We start from the raw sequence: 20,713 nt of genomic DNA, 5'->3' as shown, positions 1-20,713 counted from the left end.
CACATTGAGAAACAATATAGATAGATCCTCAGTAACTACAAAAGATAAACGGATTTTTTTAATCAAATTAGTAATTAACAATCTTTTTAAGGTTCTCAAAGATAAAAGAAAACATGGCAGAAATTCTTAGAAGAGAAGTAGGACTAAGGAGTTTTAGTAGCCATTAGTAATAAATTTGTCACTTGGAAATATCAATATTGGCGCTGGTTCGAAATTTTTCTTGGCATATTCACCAAAGAATAACCGTGCAACCGTTATCTACTTAATTTACGATGATTTTTTTTTGCCTGCGCTTCTACGTACTTTCTGTATTATATTATGTTAACAGTTAAATCTGTTAAGACTAGCTACTGCTGCCCTCTGTAGATTAAATCTAAAAACAAAACAAAAAAAGCTAAGAGTTAAAACTCTTAGCTTTTTTTTTGTTTTAGACTTAGTTCAATCAGGTTATTTTTCAATTGATTCTATCAAACTCAAAAGGTAAAATCATTTTGGCTTTATTTCAAAAACCTAGTCATCTGCCGTGTTCCATTACTAACCATCAAGCAAAAAGGTCCTCACGAAAGGAGGCAACGGGCCTCTTTTTTAGTGTTGATATATATTGTAAATAAATCTTAGTAGGTAACGTTCAAAGGAGTGATTTTTATTGAAGAGACCTGAAAACTTTACATACGGTCCTTCGAGCCAGATTAGTAAATCGATACGGGTATATACAGATAATCAAAAACCAGCGTCAGTGAAGAATTTCTAGATGCAGATCTTTTATGATGTAATTATTTTATACAGGGTGCACTGAAAAAAATGAGTTAGCTAAAGTGTTAAGCTAATTGAAGTTGTGTAACCATCGCCTAAAGTTCAGCTACTTTACCTAAAATACTTTATGTGCAGATACCGTCGTTGTTTAGTAAAATGTGCTTGAGCTAATACAACTAAACTTTAATAATAGCACACTAAAAGCATACTTACCTAAACAAAATAATCGGTTTGGTTAATCAAGCTAAAGTAATTTACTAAACCTATTTCACTTTAGTAACTTAAGTTTATGTGTTACTTCCCAAAGTATTTAGCTAAATTTAACTAAACATCTAGTTTGGTTAAATGTTTTGTTCATATAGCAAAACTGAGGTTGGAATATCTAAATTTGGTATTTTTACATAACAATTAGTTGCTTTGCACAAACTTAGGCAAAGTGCAACAAAACTTTAGTTAAAATCTCCCGAACTTTGGTAGATCTGTTTATCGCGCAGGTGTTCATTTACGACGCAGTTATCAGATTGCCACAGTTCGCACCATACGTGAATTGACTGTCGTTGCGCGCGTTGCGAATTTATTTTTGAATTGAATTGAATTTATGTTAACCGCTGTTCCTAGTTCCTAGTGATAATGGCAGACAAAACCGTGGAGGATTATTTAATTTCTTGGAATCTGGAGGCTTACATAGAAACATTTAAAGGTGAGTTTTCTTTTTTCATTTTTTTATTGATTTGGAATTTAGATCATGGAACTATGATATTATATCTTATGATAATATCCATTCTATTTGATTTAGAAACTGGCACCTTCATTATTCCATGACTCAAGTACCTACGCAATAGATTTAGAAGATTTGTATTTATTATGTACCTAGTTTGAAGAGTGCGTGTTGACGCTACAACCAAGATTGTGTCAGGAGTCATGACACAAATTACAGAGAGTGGTATATAAAAAAAAATAATAATTGGATCACTTGTATAGCGCCGTTTTTGTGCAAAATCAACTCAAGGGCGCCTTTATTTCTTTGTTTGTTTCCGCCAGTATTATTTTGTATTGAACGAATGTTGTTTGAAACTGTAGTATTTTCTAAGTTACAATTTTACCCTAGCCAGAAACTAGAACCAACCAAACTAGCTTTGAAATCGTATATATTATATTTTAATAAATGTGTATTGCAAATTATTAATTCGGACATAACATTTTGAACATTGAATTCTGTTGTTTTTTTTTTGGGAGGGATATTTTTTTTTAAATACAGGGTTTACCACCCATTGTTAATGTTTACATTTGAAATTTTCATATAAATGAAATAATTTCATTATTAAAACTATTTTATCTCCGCTTGATTCATGATACAGGGTGTTCGGTATCTGCTGTTGTATAAATATACATTTTTTTAATGAATAATTTTCATTCCTTTGAAAAATAAATTTTTATTTTCTTGTTTTTTTTTAAATTTTTTGTATTATCTCGTCGTTTTTTTTCTTTATTTCAGACTCAAGCCACTCCTGATAATATCTCAAGATGATATTAAAGAATTGATTCGGACTGTAGGGCACCGGGCACTGCCTACAGCACACATTAATGCGCTCAAGGATGTTATTAATCCACCTGTCATAAGTGTAAGTTTTTAAAAGCAGTAATGATGACATATTGTTTACCTAGGCCTTTTTTGGCTAACCATTTGGAAATAGTTGTACCGGACGCGATTTTGATACAAAAATAATAGTATTTAAAATAATAATTCCTGTAATTAATGAATAAATCGACTGCCGGGGGGGTCAAGCAATTCCAAAGGGATAAAAACAAAGCTTGACCTCTTCACCCTTTCTTTCCCCTTTGTGTACATACCCGCTTTTTTTTTCAGATTGAAGATATACCTTCAACTTCCAAACAAACAACGCCCATATATTATCAACACGATGACTTCCTTGTAAATGACATTTCCTTGTTGGAAAATAAAAACAAATCACAAAGAATAACGCAAGAAGCTTTTGAAGAGCAAATTTCGAATGTAAGTTAAATAATTTTAGTAAGTTTCAGATACCTAAGTAACTTAGGTTAATTGTTTTATACATTCCGATATATGTATTTTAGTAGTGGCAGCGTAGAAAAGCCATCCTGTGACTGATATTATGATGATTATAGAAGTGGTTATTAGTTATGTAATCAATATGCAATTTAATTTTGTTTTCCAGGACTTACGCAATCATCTCCTATCAATCAATGAACGGCAAGCACTTTTAATGCAGTTTGAGTCAAAGGGTCTGTTGGACAATTCTGCCAGACTGTGCAGTACTATTATAAGTAAGGAATTGCAGGGTAATCCAGATAGATCCATTACAAGCAAGAGATTTTATGAATTTGCTTTTCAAATCACCAAAGTCTTTAATAAAGAAAGCGCAGCTGTATATTTCACCCCATATGTGTGTTTTGGGCCTACCCAAAAAATTGCTGCTAAAGGTAAATTACTAGACACATACAGGCAGCGCCGAAAAGAATTTGCCAAATCAGGACACAAACATCTTTTACTATATTTAAAAAAAAATTATAATAAAAAATGATAATATAAATGTGTGTATGATCAAACGTGTGTTCTTTTTTGAGGCTTTGCTGGTAGCTGGAAACAATATTTTGAGAGACGATTCTTAACAAAATAACTTTTATATGAATGAGGTTTTTAATAAGTACTTTCTAGTCTTACAAAACATAATATTTATTTATTTAGGTTTCATCTCTCAAAAGGGTTGTAATAAACTACCTGCAACTCAAAGTATTTAACCCATGATTCTGAATTATGGGTATAATCCTTCGAGTTGATGGTGGTAACATTTACACCCTGTATTGTTTTCAGCTAAACTGCAAAGCTGCACTTCCTATTTAATTTAGATAATCTAACCAAAAAGCTAAGCTACAGTACCTAAAGCTAGCTAGCAGTAGAGAGCTAAAACACCTATATCGGTAGGGCTATTCCAACCGAAGTTTAGTTAATCAACCTAACCATTTTGTAATATTAACTAAATAATAAGGTTACTACATCTAAACAGTTCAGTTTTTCTAACCGAACACTACAAAATGGTTTAGGTATATAATTTTTAGTTTAGGTAACACAACTAAACACAAAGCTGTCTCAGCCGATTAGTTTAGCTAGAATACCTGAATCGTTAAGCTGTCATAAATACAGTTTAGGTAACACAACTAAACACAAAGCTGTCTCAACCGATTAGTTTAGCTAGAATATCTGAATTGTTAAGCTGTCATAAATACAGTTTAGGTAACACAACTAAACACAAAGCTGTCTCAACCGATTAGTTTAGCTAGAATATCTTAATCGTTAAGCTGTCATAAATACAGTTTAGGTAACACAACTAAACACAGAAAGCTGTCTCAACCGATTAGTTTAGCTAGAATATCTGAATCGTTAAGCTGTCATAAATAAACTGCTGTTTAGCAAACAGTAGCTAAAAGTTCGGCAGTCACCACAGCAACTAAACTGTTTAGTAGATAATTACTGAAAATTTGGTAAATCGTACCTAAACATTTCTTTCAGTGTGTAAAGGGACGTACTTGACTTACTTTAACCAGTGATTCCTGACATTATTCGGAGTAAAAGATGTGAGGGTGATTTTGGTCTCCGCTGAATGGTTTTTTTTGTTTTTTTTTTTCAAAATTTAAAAAACTTTTTATTCCAAAACATTAAAAAATATATATACTTTCACATGTCGACACTAGTCACTCAACCGAGTAACCGCCCAACCCCCCGACCCCTCCCCCCAATATTTCTCTTGCAGTTTTTACTCCAAATAATGTCATGAATAACTAGTTAAACTAAGTCAAGTACGTCCCTTAACATCCTGTGTGATAAATCATCATTTTAAATAAATAAAGAAGGATTATTATTATAAGGATAAGGACAGCAAATAAACAACCATTTACCATACATTAATAGCTGTTTATCAGTTGTGTAAAATTTATATCACGTTTATCGAAATGGCCCTTAAGGTTTATGTTGATATATATTTGAGATTTACCCCCTTTTAAGTAAGTATTTTTTATATCATAGGATATGATCATAGTAGACTAGTACCAATCTGTAAGCACAAATTGGCACGATTCCATAAATTTTATCGATTTAAAATAATATATTGTGATATTTCTAATTTTGAATCAAATTAAAATTGGGCGTGTCCTCCTGGTCTATTCGCAAAAAGCTTTTAAACATTCACGTACCGTCTGCAGCTTCTGCAGTTCCACACACGTCGGCCGCGTCTGGGCGGACACCAGTGACACTCTGACAGGCCAGACTGCCGGAATATGGTAATCCAGCGGCGGCCGTCCCAATTACTGCCGCCCGCGCGTACCAAACGGACCACAAATGGCAAAAATGCGGATCCACGGAGCGTTCTCATGACGGGACCTAACTGTTTGCTATTTCGTTCTAATATGCTAAATTCTAAGGCACGTTCGCCAGACTTGCCGGGGTGCGTATGATAAAGACCTATGGCAAATTGTAGGAACAAATTAAATACACTTAAAAATCTCATTCTAAGGCACGTTTGCTACACTTGTCGGGTGCGTGGTAAGACGTAAGCCAAATACCAATAGTATCTATTTAAATACAATTCAACAAGGCACATTTGATAGACTAGACTTATTGGCTACGTATAGTTGGGTATACGCTAAATCCATGGCTCGCAATTCGCTCACAATTAGCCATTATTAGGAAGTGTGTCTTATAATTGAAATAACTAAGTACACAATAAAATAACAGTTGGGGTTGGTTATGTACGTTCGGTTGGGTTAGATTAACTCGTTACTATGAGTATTGTATTATATAAGCAAAAAGACTAAAAAATAATGTGAAAATTTTATAACACCAGAATATACCGTTAAAGAGTTTTTGAAATTCATAAAACAGATTCTCTGATTTACAGTTAAGACTAGTTTTACAATACTGAAAATTACATTTTTTATCTGTAAAAACTGCTATTAGTTCGTTATAAGCGACTAACGAATCTCTATGAAAGATACCATCACACGAAGGCTGATTTTTAAAATTAAAATCAGAACCGCAATAAATTTTGCTGGGATGCAGTGTGCTGCTTCTAGAATCCAGCTTGTATCATTAACCTTGTCAGCGAACCTACAATAAGTCTGATAGAATCCCACATAATCCGTAAACGGTCGCGCACAAATCGTGAAAGGAATCAAAATAAGGAAACCGCTGTTGCATAAATTACTCTTGATTCGTAATTGATTCTTTAAAAATACAGCATATTATGCAACTGGCAAGGATCAACAAACTCTTAGATACGAGATAATTCATTCCCTAGAGTGAGCTCATCGAATCATTCATCATGATTAGATAAAAATTAAGAATTTAAATTGGTTTACGAATGACAAAACTTCTTTATCAGTTTGAAAGTCTGTCAATAATGTCGGAGGAAAATAATAATAATTTCGTGCCTTCCTTATTCCAGTGAATATATCGTGATAAGAAATCAGTTTGGTATCACTTCATTTTTGAGCTTTTTAATGGAACTAGCGCGTGAAATAAAGCTTTAAGCTTCGCATCGGCTCGACAAAAATTTTAAAATATTTATTCGTATACAGAAAATGTTATATTTAAACAGGAACAACGTTTTCTTTAACTTCTTTGAAGATTATTCCCATCAATGTAAAATATCATTGACGAAGATTAAGAAGATTTGTTAGTACCTATTATCTTCTTCTTCAATGTTAAATAAACGTTCAGAAAAAGTAAGAAAAAAGTTGTGTTTTGCAAAACAATAACGCATAGCAAGGTCATCTGCGATCTCTGAACCAGGTTACGTGCGTATTTAAAGTAAAAATTACAATTTCAAGTTATTCATTGCAAATAGATATAATCACTTAATCACGAACTGAAAAACACATTAGCAAAGTCAACGTGCCTATTTCAGCTTGAAAAAACATCAATCGTCAAGCCTGAAAGGTGTCAAGAACATTTATTAAAAAAGACAGGCAGACAGGCCTCAGACACAGTAGATAAAGTTTTTTATTATGTCGATGCCATAATAAACGGTGAGGATATTAAACCGGTACCCCGTGTGAGAATTGCAATTGCTGCTGCAGACATCACAATTAACGATCACTTCTAATATCTAAGAACTGGCATCTTCAAACAGGATGGGAGTAGGACGAGAAAGGAATCCTTAACACCAACACCTACCCTCCACTGCCAAAGGCTGGTTAGAAACATTAAGTATGCAGCACACACGGATGCCATCATTATCACCTGAGAATGACACGAAAAACATGGAAACAATTACGCTTACGGTATCATTAAAATAATTAAAGCTTACCGTGAACAACCATATAATATCCTTTACATAGTCAAATACTTATTTTACGATAATTTCCTCTACATAAATTAAGATACATTTTACGATTAGTTACTCGATTGCGATGTAATATCGGTAACAAGCTCCTAAGATAAATAAGCTATAAATTTATGAAACATGGAAGGTAACTAGATTACAATAATGCATAATATGTTGGCCCCACTTATGCGGTAATCTTATTAAATTAACCCTCTGGACGTTTAATTGCTGGCGTGTGCGTGGTCGTGGAGGTCTTTTATACCATGCCACGAGTCGTGTATGAAATTTCAAACAGCAAACTCAAGCGTATACGACATAACAGAATTAAACAATTTACTGTATTTTCAAATATTAAGATTCGTCTACAACTCACTTTGAATGGATGTAGTCGAATATATTCTGTGTTCGTATTAGGTACAATAATTCCGTTGCTGAACTAGTTAAAAGTTTAGGAAAAGCAAACGCAATTAAGACGTAGAGGGCTCTGAAAAATTGAGTACAGAGTCGCGCAAAAAAGTTAAGTAAAGATAAAACAATTTTCTAGGGAAAAGGGAGATAGTGGTATACTGTATAAATCCACGGTGTAATTTTGCTTTAATTTAATTATACTATTATTTGATATACTAAACACAGTTAATAATGTATGGGCAATGGGATGGAGATAGATATTTGTGATCGTTTAACTTATGAACTACGGTATTTATTTTATTTTTTTATATATTCAATAATATTATTATTAGATTTATAAAAGCAGTTTATTTTTAAACAAGTTCTGCTGTGTAATTATTATTACGAGTGACAGCTGTTTCGCCCTCTGAAGGCATTATCAAACTGCCTTTATAAATCTAATAATATTTTTTTTAGATTTATAAAGACATTTTTAGATTTAAAAAAATTAAAATCAAATGGAGTTCTACAAATTAAACTTGATAACAGTAAAAAAACTACGGTATTGTTAACCCATTTTTTAAAGTGTAATCTAATTCATCGCATTTTCGTTTTTCCCCAATATTATAATACAGTATGATTTATATAACTTATAACCAGTATACATAGAGCAATCCCATCGGCAACATAGCATAACAATATGAATATACATTTGTTTTAATAAATTTAAAAAAAATAAAACATAATTAACATATTTGATAAATACAGATTAACCCGCAAACAGAATACGTAGAATAAGCCTATGTTATCATTGAAAATATACTATTGATAAACATATTTTTGTTATTTTTAAAAAGTTTCCGATATTTCCCGGCAAGTTCGCTGCACAAGATTCAATTTCGCCTGTCCGGCGTTCGGCTTTAAGGCCTAAGGAGCAAAGGAGCAAAGGAGCCAAGGAGCGCGGGGCCAGTGCCCCCAGACGTTGATTTATCGCACCCGCCGGAGATAGATTCCATCCCCCCCTCACCCCTTCACCCCCTCAGGCCCTTAGCCCACCCGCTGCCCCCAACTAGCATCAATAGATGCAGACCAGTGTTTCTCAACGTGAGGCGCACACCCCACGGAGGGGCAATTCGAATGATTTGGGGGCAATGCGCAAATCATTAAAGTATTCATACTTTATTACGATTTTTTAACTAAAAGTTGGGTTTTTTTAATTATTTTTTTGTTCAAAGGTATTTTTAAAAAACCTTTGCGTTTGTTTTGAAAAGGTTTAATTTTAAAAATAAATATAAATTTGGGACGTTACGTTTGAAAATAATAAAAATCGCCAACACGTATTTTTATTTATTTTACCTTTAATCTGTTCGCCTGCGGCGCTATCTTCCGTTTCTTTGCGAATATTATAATTCATATCACAATTCCTTTAGCCTCAAAACAAACCCCATTATCAATTGCATTTTTATTTGAGGCAACGATATATTTTGATGACCGAAGAATTACGATGGGAGAGGAGCATCAATATTTTTGAAGCGCTGAATTGGAATTGGCAGGATAAGAAACACTGATGTAGACGATGCAACCGCGAGGGATGCTGAGGACGATGGAAGTATCATAAGCCATAATTTATTTATTTACGGCAGATAGTACATTAGTATTTATTTATAGTGTAGTTATTACCATGCCATGTTAATAGATTGTATTGATAGCAATTAATAAATAGCATACAATATTGCATATAGGAAACAAATACAATACTCGACATCTACTCAAACAGTGGCTAAAGAAGGAGGAAGCCCAACACGGCATAGTAACTCAAAAACTAATCACGAAATACAATAACAGGTACACAAAAATATTACCTTAACAGATTTAAACTGATTCAAATATAAGATATATTTTTAATTCTGTTGAAAATACTAATAGTTTAGCGTTTCAGAAGGTTCGGGTAAAAAGATAATTACATTACACCCTTCTTCGTTTCCCAGTTTATTAAGAACTAGCTTGATTATCGTTAGGCTTGGTGTCTGTGGGTGGGTGATGTCTGTGAGTTGTTTATTTATGCAATCTACAGTTTTATTCCGAGATTAATGACATCTGGTATACTTGACCTTCACAAGAGGAAGGTCACTGTACATGAGATTTGGCAAAACCACCCCCCACATCCCACCCCTCAAAACAGAATATTGATACTGCTTGATGAAATTTTTGCAAACTTGACGTTCAAAGTGACAGGTTTAATTACTGCCTACTTAGGTGCATCTGACTTCGAAAAACTATGCATAAAGCTCGCGTAACTTAATAAAAACTCGGCATAAAGCCCGGTTAACATAATATTTATAGAATATAAATTAGAAACACAATTTTGTAAAAATATTCCTGTTTATGTTGGGAGTAGTAATGAACTTCTGTTTTATTTTATTTTAGTATTCATAGTTCTTTGGTTAAATATTAGATTGCGCAACAATATTGCAAGAATTTGGTAGCTAATATAATAATAATAATTGTTGGCAGATGAATCATCGATCGACGATTAATTTCATTAATTCACTTCATTCATTTATGATATATTTACAGCTAATAATAACAACTAATTTTAAAAACACCCTAACATAATAGAACTTCCTTCTTCTTCTGGCGCTTGTAAAATTAGATTGTTAATGTTAATTTTAGTTACAAGTTTCTACATATGTCAATATATATTTTATTGAGATAATAGTTATAGGCCTTATAGTTGTAACTCTCTAGATATAAGTCTCGGGGGTAAGTCACTGGTTTTAAGTCAGTAGTTCTAGTATTAACTATTTAAGAAATATATTTGTACAGCGCCCTTGAGGTTATTTCTCACGAAAAGGGCGCTATATACATTAGCCAAATATTATTATTAAATATTAATATGAAGGGGTGAACACTGCACAAGCAACAGGTTCCGCTAAAAATAATTATGGGAGGGACAAATTAAAATATTGTCATATTTATTCATTACGAGAGAACGTGTTTGACAAAAAATCCTTTTTCTTTGTAATTTAAAATTTTTAAATTTCTTCCATCACTGAAAACACATTTATTACTGAACCAGCAGGCGCGCCGAATGCAAAAATGCACACACACGTTAACGGTACCTACGTTGAAGGAAAGGCAGGCGATAGATCAGGGAGAAAGCATATGGCGAGGTGATTATGTCAGACTATCCGAGGACCATCCGTCTTCCGGCCGGGAGGTAGCGGCGGACGTGGAGGCATGGCCTGGCCTGGCTAGGGAATCTCCCTAATATGCACCGTGTATCATAACACGTTATCGCCGATACGGCCTCTTTATATTTTGATGAGCGTCCCTCATCTCTGATGGGGGTGCTTAAATTCACACCTTTATCTGAAACTTGTGCAATATTATTTGAAAACTGGGACTTTACAAGCAGTTCGATTGCACAAGAGTCCCAACTGCTCCCTGCTAAACGGAGCCAGTGAGACTATGGCATCCTCAATTATGCGGCTGTATGGGGAGATAAAGAAGACGGGGCAGTACCTGATTACATATTATTATTACAAAGGGCCAATAAATTTTTTTAAACATTCATTTATTTAATCGAAGAATATAATAAAAATAAAGTGTGAATAATTGAATAAAGAGCATTGTTATCAATGTTGTAATTAAAGATCACGTGATTTTTGAGAAAATGTAACAGTTTAACATTTTGAGATATTTAAGTATAATGCTCACATTAAGTACGTACAAGTTGATGTCTATCAGCATAACAGCACAGAAGATTTATGAGTTATGAATACTTCCGGTCATCATATTTTAACGAGCTTCTAAATGTATTTACTTGTTAAGCATTCCAATGAGAAACAGTAATTATTAATTATATTGCTTCAATAACCGTAAAGAATTAAACATTCATAATCAGTTTTTAATATTCTATCATTCAATTATCAATTCCCTATAAATACTTTGATGGATCCGTCTATTTATAGGTTTAATCATTCGAGCATAAATTATTGAAAAAAAACATTCATAATAACAATATTCCAGATTCAAATTAATCAACAAAGTTGAATACAAACAAAGACATGATCAACCTAAATCATTGTTATACAATTCTGTAAATTTATTATCTGTTCGTGCTTCATAGTGCTATATTGTGGCTTAAAAGTGTGAGTCAGCACACATCTCAATCTGAATATAAGAAAATAGTGAAAAAATCGGATAGTAACTGCAACAAGAGAGTAACTGTAATAAAATAAGCTTAGCGTCGCAGTAGCCAGACAGTTGCGGACAACAAATGGACGTTGGCTGTGATCATATTGGCCACTGAACGGTTTAAAAACGTTTCCCGACTACACAAGATAAAGTAAGCTTAGCGTCGCAATAGCCGGACAATGGCGGACAACAAGTGAACGCTGGCCGTGGTCGTACTGCCCACTGGACGGCGTGAAAACGGTACCAGACAGCCGACTACACAAGATAAAGTAAGCTTAGCGTCGCAATAGCCGGACAATGGCGGACAACAAGTGAACGCTGGCCGTGGTCATACTGGCCACTGGACGGCGTGAAAACGGTACCAGACAGCCGACTACACAAGATAAAGTAAGCTTAGCGTCGCAATAGCCGGACAATGGCAGACAACAAGTGAACGCTGGCCGTGGTCATACTGGCCACTGGACGGCGTGAAAACGGTACCAGACAGCCGACTACACAAGATAAAGTAAGCTTAGCGTCGCAATAGCCGGACAATGGCAGACAACAAGTGAACGCTGGCCGTGGTCGTACTGGCCACTGGACGGCGTGAAAACGGTACCCGACAGCCGACTACACAAGATAAAATAAGCTTAGCGTCGCAATAGCCGGACAATGGCGAACAACAAGTGAACGCTGGCCGTGGTCGTACTGGCCACTGGACGGCGTGAAAACGGTACCCGACAGCCGACTACACAAGATAAAGTAAGCTTAGCGTCGCAATAGCCGGACAATGGTGGGCAACAAGTAAACGCTAGCCGTGGTCATACTGGCCACTGGACGGCGTGAAAACGGTACCCGACAGCCGACTACACAAGATAAAATAAGCTTAGCGTCGCAATAGCCGGACAATGGCGAACAACAAGTGAACGCTGGCCGTGGTCATACTGGCCACTGGACGGCGTGAAAACGGTACCCGACAGCCGACTACACAAGATAAAATAAGCTTAGCGTCGCAATAGCCGGACAAAGGCGGACAACAAGTGAACGCTGGCCGTGGTCATATTGGCCACTGGACGGTGTGAAAACGGTATCCGACAGCCGACTACACAAGATAAAAGTTCCCTCACAAAACGTTCCCCACAAACATTATATGAATAGTAAATAATTAACCAGCCCGGTTATAACCATAATACGTAATAAATATAATATAATTTGTTTGAATAAAACTTTCACATTTACTGGCGCAAATATTTTTGTCTAATCAATAAGTTCTACTAGGTCGTTTTCAGAACTTTTGAAATATTCTAATATTTAGGTTCACTTTACTAACAATATCTAGAACAGAGGTTTAAGAAGAATTTTTTTTCCCTAGACTCCCTGCCTGCCGAATATTGAATTTTCCTAAAACTATTATTTGTATACGCCCAATTAGAGCTTTTGCATATGATACAATTAAAAATACATTTGATATAATCAGAGAGTAAAAGAGATATAACAATTAAAATATGTACTAAGTATAAAAATATTAACTTAAAAGAAACAAACAGAGTAAACTATAGCATGCACATTAAGGTGGAGCGGTCTAGTATGGAGAATTTTTTTTTTCGTAATACAGAATTCGACATACGCGGGATTGGTGCTCCGTTATGTACTTATCTTAAATAAAAAATATCAAAAATATTTATTTATAATTACGACATCGCCACCACTTTGAATTTTTGATAAAAACACTAAAAACACCAATAATGTTCTCCCGATTCTTAAAAATGCTTATAAATATGTAAAAAAAAATTGAGTGTTTAATTATTACCTATGATATAATTACATTATTATTTTATAATATAATTATAAAGTAGGACTGTAGGAACAGTTAAAATATTCCCACACAACAACGAATCCTTCTACCCCAAACGCGTATCAAACAGAGTGAAGTGTATCGCGTATCATCTTGGCGAAGTTTCCGATCCGCTAGACATTATCTAGTAGATCGGGGTATTGACGCTATTCCTTCTCGTAGTTTAAACTTTAGACTCTCAAAAAAATGTGCTTCGTCTTCAATTCCTCAAGAAATAATGCAAAGTGAAGCACAACCAAATAATTCTCACCATGAGGTAAAAGACTTCCCTGTTGTGGCCAGAACACTAGACAGATATTGTATTTCTGATCCAGCAGGAGCTGCAATTGTTTTCGCTGTATTACAAGATGTTGGCTTAATTTCACAGAACGATACATCTCGCGTTGTGGATAGGAGTAAAATTCGTCGAGCTCGAATGAAGAAAAGAACTGCCCTTACTAGTAAGCCGTTAGTAATCGATTCCAATCAATTTGGTTTATACTTCGACGGACGGAAGGACAAAACTTTAAGCATGGAGGACAACCGGTGAAAAATATTAACTGAAGAACACGTTAGTTTAGTAAAAGAACAGGTAGCGAGTACATGGGACACATTTCATTAAAAACCGGAAAATCTGAAGCAATAAGTAATGGAATTATTTCATTACTGTCTTCGAAAGATATTGCTTTGTAAAAAAATGTTGCAATTGGATGCGACGGAACTGCAGTTAATACGGGGTACAAAGGAGGTGTTATTTGGTGCCTTGAATCCAAAGATATTAGAAGAACGAGATATGCTATGTTGGCCGCCGGACCGTAGCCGGAGTACTACCTAATTAGGGTACTTTGAACGGTATCGGGACGTGTACGCACAGAAATCTGTTCTATGTATTAGTGCGGATACCTTAGCGTAAGCGAAGGTGTGCAGTAGTATTGGTGAACAAAAACGGCGACACTCGGCAAAACAATTCCACTCAGTACGAACTGCTCATAGCACATCTCGTTCTTCTAATATCTTTGCTTGAATCACATCTCAAACGGCCTTTACAGTGGATTGTCTTTCAATTACAAGCAAACGAACTCATTTTGCGACATCTCTTTGAGAACATCGACGGAACCACGACTGGACCGCAAAGTTTCACTGGAATTATTGGTAAATCTTTAAATAAGTGTGAACAACTTCCTGTCGTGATATTTAAAATCATTCAATGTTCATTACCAAGTATGACAAATACACAGGATTTAAGTACAGATCAGCTGTATCTACTGAAAATGTGTAAAACTATTGACTCCGGATTCTGCAATGAAAATTTATCAAAAACAAATCCCGGTAAAATTGTACAATCCAGGTGGCTACACTACAGAGAATCGGATTCTTCGGCTTTACATTTCTACCCTAAAACCATAAAAAAATATGGTAACTTTAACGACATTTGTATTAACAGTTTACGCACCTATGTGGTTCAACATTAAGACCAAACCATTATGTCTTTCCAGTGCAAGGCATTTACACGAAACAATAGTGCTTTCACGGTATTCGCCGAGTGATTTAAAAGATATTATTGATCCAGTAATCCAGCGTAATGGCTTTTTGGGAATCACGAAAATATATTGTTAGCCATGTTAAACGACAACCGAAAATACGTAAGAGAGTTAGCGTTTAGAAGAATGTTGAAAGCTCAGCAAATGAAAATGCAATCAGACTTTATTCGTACCTTCAAAGTGCCTGTTTTTGATTTTTCAGCAGATGATTATATTGATGTTATAAAGTGGGAAAATATAACCGAGCCACCACTAACCAAATTTGTAAGTGACGAGACAATTTTAAAAGCCATTACCGATCAAACGATAATTTAGGATGTCATACTTCCAATGATTGATAAAGAATTTTCGTGTGAAAATTGTAACAGAAGCCTCAGCCGTTGCTTGTGGACCCTTGAGGCGAGATGGATTAATAAAAACAAGGTTAGAGTCACGACACCTTATGCCTATTTTTAACACCAAAATGCAGTAGCTTCATAGAAACTTTTGTAATTTTCAAATTTTTCAATGCGGTAAATAATATATGTACATTTTTTATTTCCACTATTTGTGCCATTCTAACAATCTACGAATGTATTATCTGTAAAATAAATGGTAAAATACAAATTTTATGTGTGTTTTATTTCGCGTATATGAGCTATAAATACTTAGGTAAAATCGTGAAAATGATAAAATATAAAGCTTTGGCGATGTCCAGGTATTGTGAATATATTTTTTTAAATTATTTTTGTTGTAATTGTTAATATATGGAGCATCTTTCCCAACTATGTCGATTTCGAAATTCTCAAAAAAAAAATTTCACTCCACCTTAATGCACATTCCTGTAACTTCAGGGTCATTGAAAATTTATAAACATTACAAATCTATCAAGATAGACAAACAGATTTAATAACAATATTTTTATAGGTTGATAGACTTTCAGTACCGTTGGTGTTCATGTGATACTTATTCCCTGCACTGTGCAGTCGGTTCATTACTGAATTTATTTCTGCTTTGGTACCTGCAATGTTACAATGGTAAGGTACCTTCTGACGCACCGTTCTACTAGGCACATGAAATTCAATCAGCCTAAGGAGTTCAGGGGAGTCAAACATGTTATTAACAATTTTATAAAGAAAAAATAGATCAGAACATATTATTCTTTCTTTTAATGTGGCAAGGCCCATGACTTTCAATAGTGAGGTGTGGTTAATGTTATCAATAGGAATTCCTAATCTATAATTTATGTTTCGTAAAAATTTATGTTGGATTCGCTCGATAGATTTGTTATGAATATTGTAAAATGGATTCCAAATGGTTGAGTTGAATTCTAAATGGCTTCTGACAATGGATGAATACAATATTTTTTTGTTTTAAAATTTTTGATATCTTTTGAAGTTCTTAATATGAAACCCAACATTTGCATCGCTTTAGTGGTTATATTGTTAATGTGGGAGATAAATGTTAATTTGGTGTCAAATATTATCCCCGGGTCTTTTATTTCGAGTACAGATACTAAGACTTGATTGTTCATACAGTATGTGAAAATCAATGTGTTTTCTTCGTATAAAATTTCATGACTAGACACTTTTTTTATATTAAGGGTTAATTTATTCAGGATACACTCATAATCCGAAAAGCTAATGAGATTTGATTGTAATAATAAACAGTCATTAATATTGTCAATAATTCGGTAAATTTTCATATCATCTGCGAACATCAAAATAAAGACACGTGTAAATACATTTGTAACGTCATTTATAAATATGTTAAAAAGAATGGGTCCTAGATGTGCCGCTTGTAGCTTTAAAAGTGTAGGACAGTTGACCTTTGATGCAGACAGTAAGCTCTCGATTAGACTGATAATTCTTAAACCAGGATAGTACGTTACCGGTTATGCCAATTTTCGCCAGTTTTTCTAACAAGAATTTTATGGCAAACCTTATCAAACGCTTTGCTGAAATCAGTATGTATTGAATCGACTTATTGTCTATTAGCAAGTGCATTTGTTATATAATTTTCGTACAAGGATAGATTGTTTAAGGTTGATCTGCTTGAAACAAAACCATGTTGGCAAGCTGTAATGATGGATTTCACGCTGGGGTTTATCTTTAGAAGAATCAATTTTTCAAAAAGCTTGGGTATGGATGATTGTATACAAATTGGACGATAATTACCAATTGCAGATTTATCCCCGCATTTAAAAATTGGAGTTAAGTAACTTTTTTTTTCCAAAGTTTTGGGATATTTCCCGTTGACAGAGACTTATTAAATAATATGAACAACGGAATGGATAAGCTGTCTGCACAGTTTTTAATCAAAATGGGTGGAATTTGATCCGGCCCGGAACTTAATTTGGGTTCAAGTGTTTTAAGGTAATTTGCAATGTCGATGATGATAATATTAAAATTAGACAATTTCAAATTTATATCAGAATTCCGGAATTTGTTCATCTGAAATGTCAGGTTCAAACACATCTTTAAAGAAATTGGCAAATATGTCAACAATTTCTTTTATGTTGCTAGAACTACTTTGTTTATGATTCATAGTTCCTGGGATCCCGACTTCATTTTTTTATAGACTTTACGTGTTTCCAGAAATGTTTTACATCATGATTTATTGTATTTTCGACTAACATTATGTAATTTTTATAACAAATTTTAGACAAATTTTTTCAAGCTCTCCTGGCACTTTTAAATTTAATATAATTCGGTAAAGATCTATTTTCTTTATAGATTTTATGAGATTCTTTTTTACAATTTATTAAGCGAATTAATTCCTTCGTGAACCATATTGGATACTTTGATTCTTTAAGTTGGGTAAGAGGAATATTATTTGAAATTACATTATTGAGTTGCGAGTAAAAATAGTCAGTATTGTAATCAATATCACCTTCATTAAGACTTGTCCAGCCAATGTTAGACAGTGCCTCATTAACTTTATTGTACTCTGCATTTTTAAAATTATAACAAAATCTTGAGATTTTAAGATTATCATCTTCAGTGTAGGGTATAGAAATTATAAGTGCAGGACGGTGTTTATCTGTAGGGACAATGAACTCAGGAGATTCGTAAACATTTACATCATCTTCATTTGAGAATATCAAATCGAGAATGCGACTGTTAACATTGGGTACGTTATTAAATTGAGAAAGATTTGAATAAGAACATATATCCAGAATATCCCTTTCACAATCAGAAATTGGCGTAATTAGGATAATTAAACTTACAATTCGGTAGGTTGTAATCGCCACAGACAATTATTTTATTTGTTTAATATTTTGTTTTTACATACTCAACGTCCTCACAGTGATTTTTGTGTATCGACAAGTCCGAGTTGGGATGAATATATACACTGTCAATAATAGTTTTACATGATTTTCCGCTTAAAAGTACAAATATTTGCTCAAAATCATAGTTTTTATGTTTAATTAATTTAGAGTTAGTGCTTTTATTTACTGTTCTTAAGACGCCCCCCCCCCCTCTCTTGATTTGGCACTAGTATTATGACTCCGGTCCATTCGGTATATGTTGTGATTCGGTAATCCGAGCTCCGCTGAATGAATGGAAGGTTCCAACCAGGTTTCGGTGAGTACGATGACGTCTTGTGTGATGGTAGGAGCTGTAACTTTGAATTTGCCGAGTTTTGATTTGATACCCCTAATATTTTGGTAGTAGATGCTGCATGATGCCGGTTTATGTTTATTAGCTGGCCTTCTGAACTCTTTTAGTTTTTTTCTGATGCTCCTGACGTTCTGGTAGTAGTTAAGGCGTTTATATGGATGGAGTTGTTTGGTTGAACATTGACAATTTTAGGTGAGTTGTTAATATATTTTATGGTTAAATTATTTTCTCCCTTATTTTTCCGGTTTTCTAACTCCTTCCATACATTGTGAATTTCTTGGCGCTGAACCCATGTTAAGTTTTTTTGGTTTTAATACTAACATTTTGGTAGTCTATCGCCTTTTTTGAAAAACCAGTTTCACTTGATGTTGGTCTGACAGTTCAATCTTGATCGGACGTATTTTATCTATTTCTTTTTTACCTAAACAGAACATTTTTATTTCAGAGGTATCAACATTTTCAACTTTGCTTAGAATACTCAAAACTTTGTTCTTATCCTCCCTCATGCAGTCAGTTTGAGTACCAGTGTAGCACTCAGGTACATTATAATATTCTTAGAACGTAATTTTCTCTCCTCCATTTCCGCTAATGTTCCGCAAATTCCAAGTGGGTCTTGGATGGTGTTAGTTAGAGGTTGGACCTGGGGCGGCTTCTGTTGTGAGATGTTTGTATAGGACTTGAGCTCTCCTTCCAGGAAGCCCACTTTCGCACCAACTACACTAATATTCCCCAAAAGTTCCGAAAGATTAGGAGTTTATTTAGCCATTTGTTCTTTAGTAAATTTATTAGATGGATCCATAATGGTACTGTTCATAGAGTTTATTATATTACTTGCCATCGTAATAAAATGGTAGGGATCACACGAATCCATAATTAGTAGATCGAAGTAGAAATATAATATAAGAAAAAGTTTAGCTGCCCTGGATCACGTACTCGGGATAGTATGCGTAAATGTAAAGGTAACTTTACGTACACACACACACTAGAAGCATGTGCGAACTGACGAATTGACAGTTCTGATGACAGATTTATAATTATTTTGTTATTGATATAACTTTTAACTGCGAGATTGGAATTACTTAGAATTCTATTACTACACTAAAACTCGATTTGCACTTGTAATTTAGTACTTCCTATGCGCACAGGTATAAAATTAAGTATTCTTATTTGTGTTTTAAACTGGAGCAGAAACAAAACCGTGCTGTTTACATGTAGTATTGTTGTAAAACGTAATTAACGTCCCATGTGATAATCATTTGTTTTTTAGTAAAAATATTCCCTTCCCTGCCCAACAACCGGGTGGCGGTATAGTTGCTCTGTCCTTACATTGTGCAGACAGGGGCACCCTTGTGAGGTATTACACCAAATGAAAATGAAGCAGGATAAGCAACGGGAATTTCTTTCTGTAGCTAGCCCTACAGAGCTGCCCCTTAAGTTCTTTGTCAGTGCTTATTCCGGTCAATTCTTCTTGTCAAATGATATCCGATTCTTTAACGTTGCATTTCCATAGTCAAAATGTCCTCAAACTTAGTTTTGAAGTCTGTGTGAAGTGCATTTCTTTCCCACGAATCTCTACCTGGAGCTAACTCATTCGGATTTCGCGGGGACCTGTCGTCCTGCTCACCGCTGGCGGACTCTCTAGACACCCTCAGATAAGACAACATGATCAAGGTTCTTCAATGCTTTCACACATTCTGCCCTCCTTGCCTTAGCCCCATCATAGCCCTGGTGATTGACAAGGGTCCATGCTCTTCAGAAATGACAAAATGTTGAACGTCATTATTACCCGGACGTTTTGCAAAAACAAGTTGGGGAACTAGGAAAATTCGCGGCTTCCAATGTGCAATGTTTTGCTTGAATATATTAATTCTGACGAGAAAAGGAACGTAGACTCTATTTATATACCTCAATTAACAACTTTACGAAATATAAAAATACAAATATCAAATAAGTGATTTCTCAGTCTATTATCTTTGTGTTAGGTCTATTGTGTCATTTACGGAATCCTAAATGTTGACTTGAGGTAAATGGGGGTCCGCTCGTATGTACCCCCAT

The 20,713-nt window shown here is 34.6% G+C and overlaps 1 protein-coding gene and 1 long non-coding RNA gene across 5 annotated transcripts in view; one reads left to right on the top strand and one right to left on the bottom strand.

The window, feature by feature from the left end:
• The window catches only part of Smg6 (Smg6 nonsense mediated mRNA decay factor), a 245,437-nt gene that overhangs the window by 51,053 nt on the left and 173,671 nt on the right, over window positions 1-20,713 (bottom strand). The window lies entirely within an intron of this gene.
• LOC149421581 (uncharacterized) lies at window positions 2,301-3,322 on the top strand. The gene is made up of 3 exons (XR_016302536.1): window positions 2,301-2,375; window positions 2,621-2,767; window positions 2,952-3,322. It is a non-coding gene; the product is annotated as an uncharacterized LOC149421581 (long non-coding RNA).

Source organism: Hesperophylax consimilis, chromosome 8, assembly GCF_061612785.1.
Source record: "Hesperophylax consimilis isolate HC1 chromosome 8, BYU_Hcon_1.0, whole genome shotgun sequence".
NCBI lineage: Eukaryota > Metazoa > Arthropoda > Insecta > Trichoptera > Limnephilidae > Hesperophylax > Hesperophylax consimilis.
This window is presented reverse-complemented; position numbering and strand designations above follow the sequence as displayed.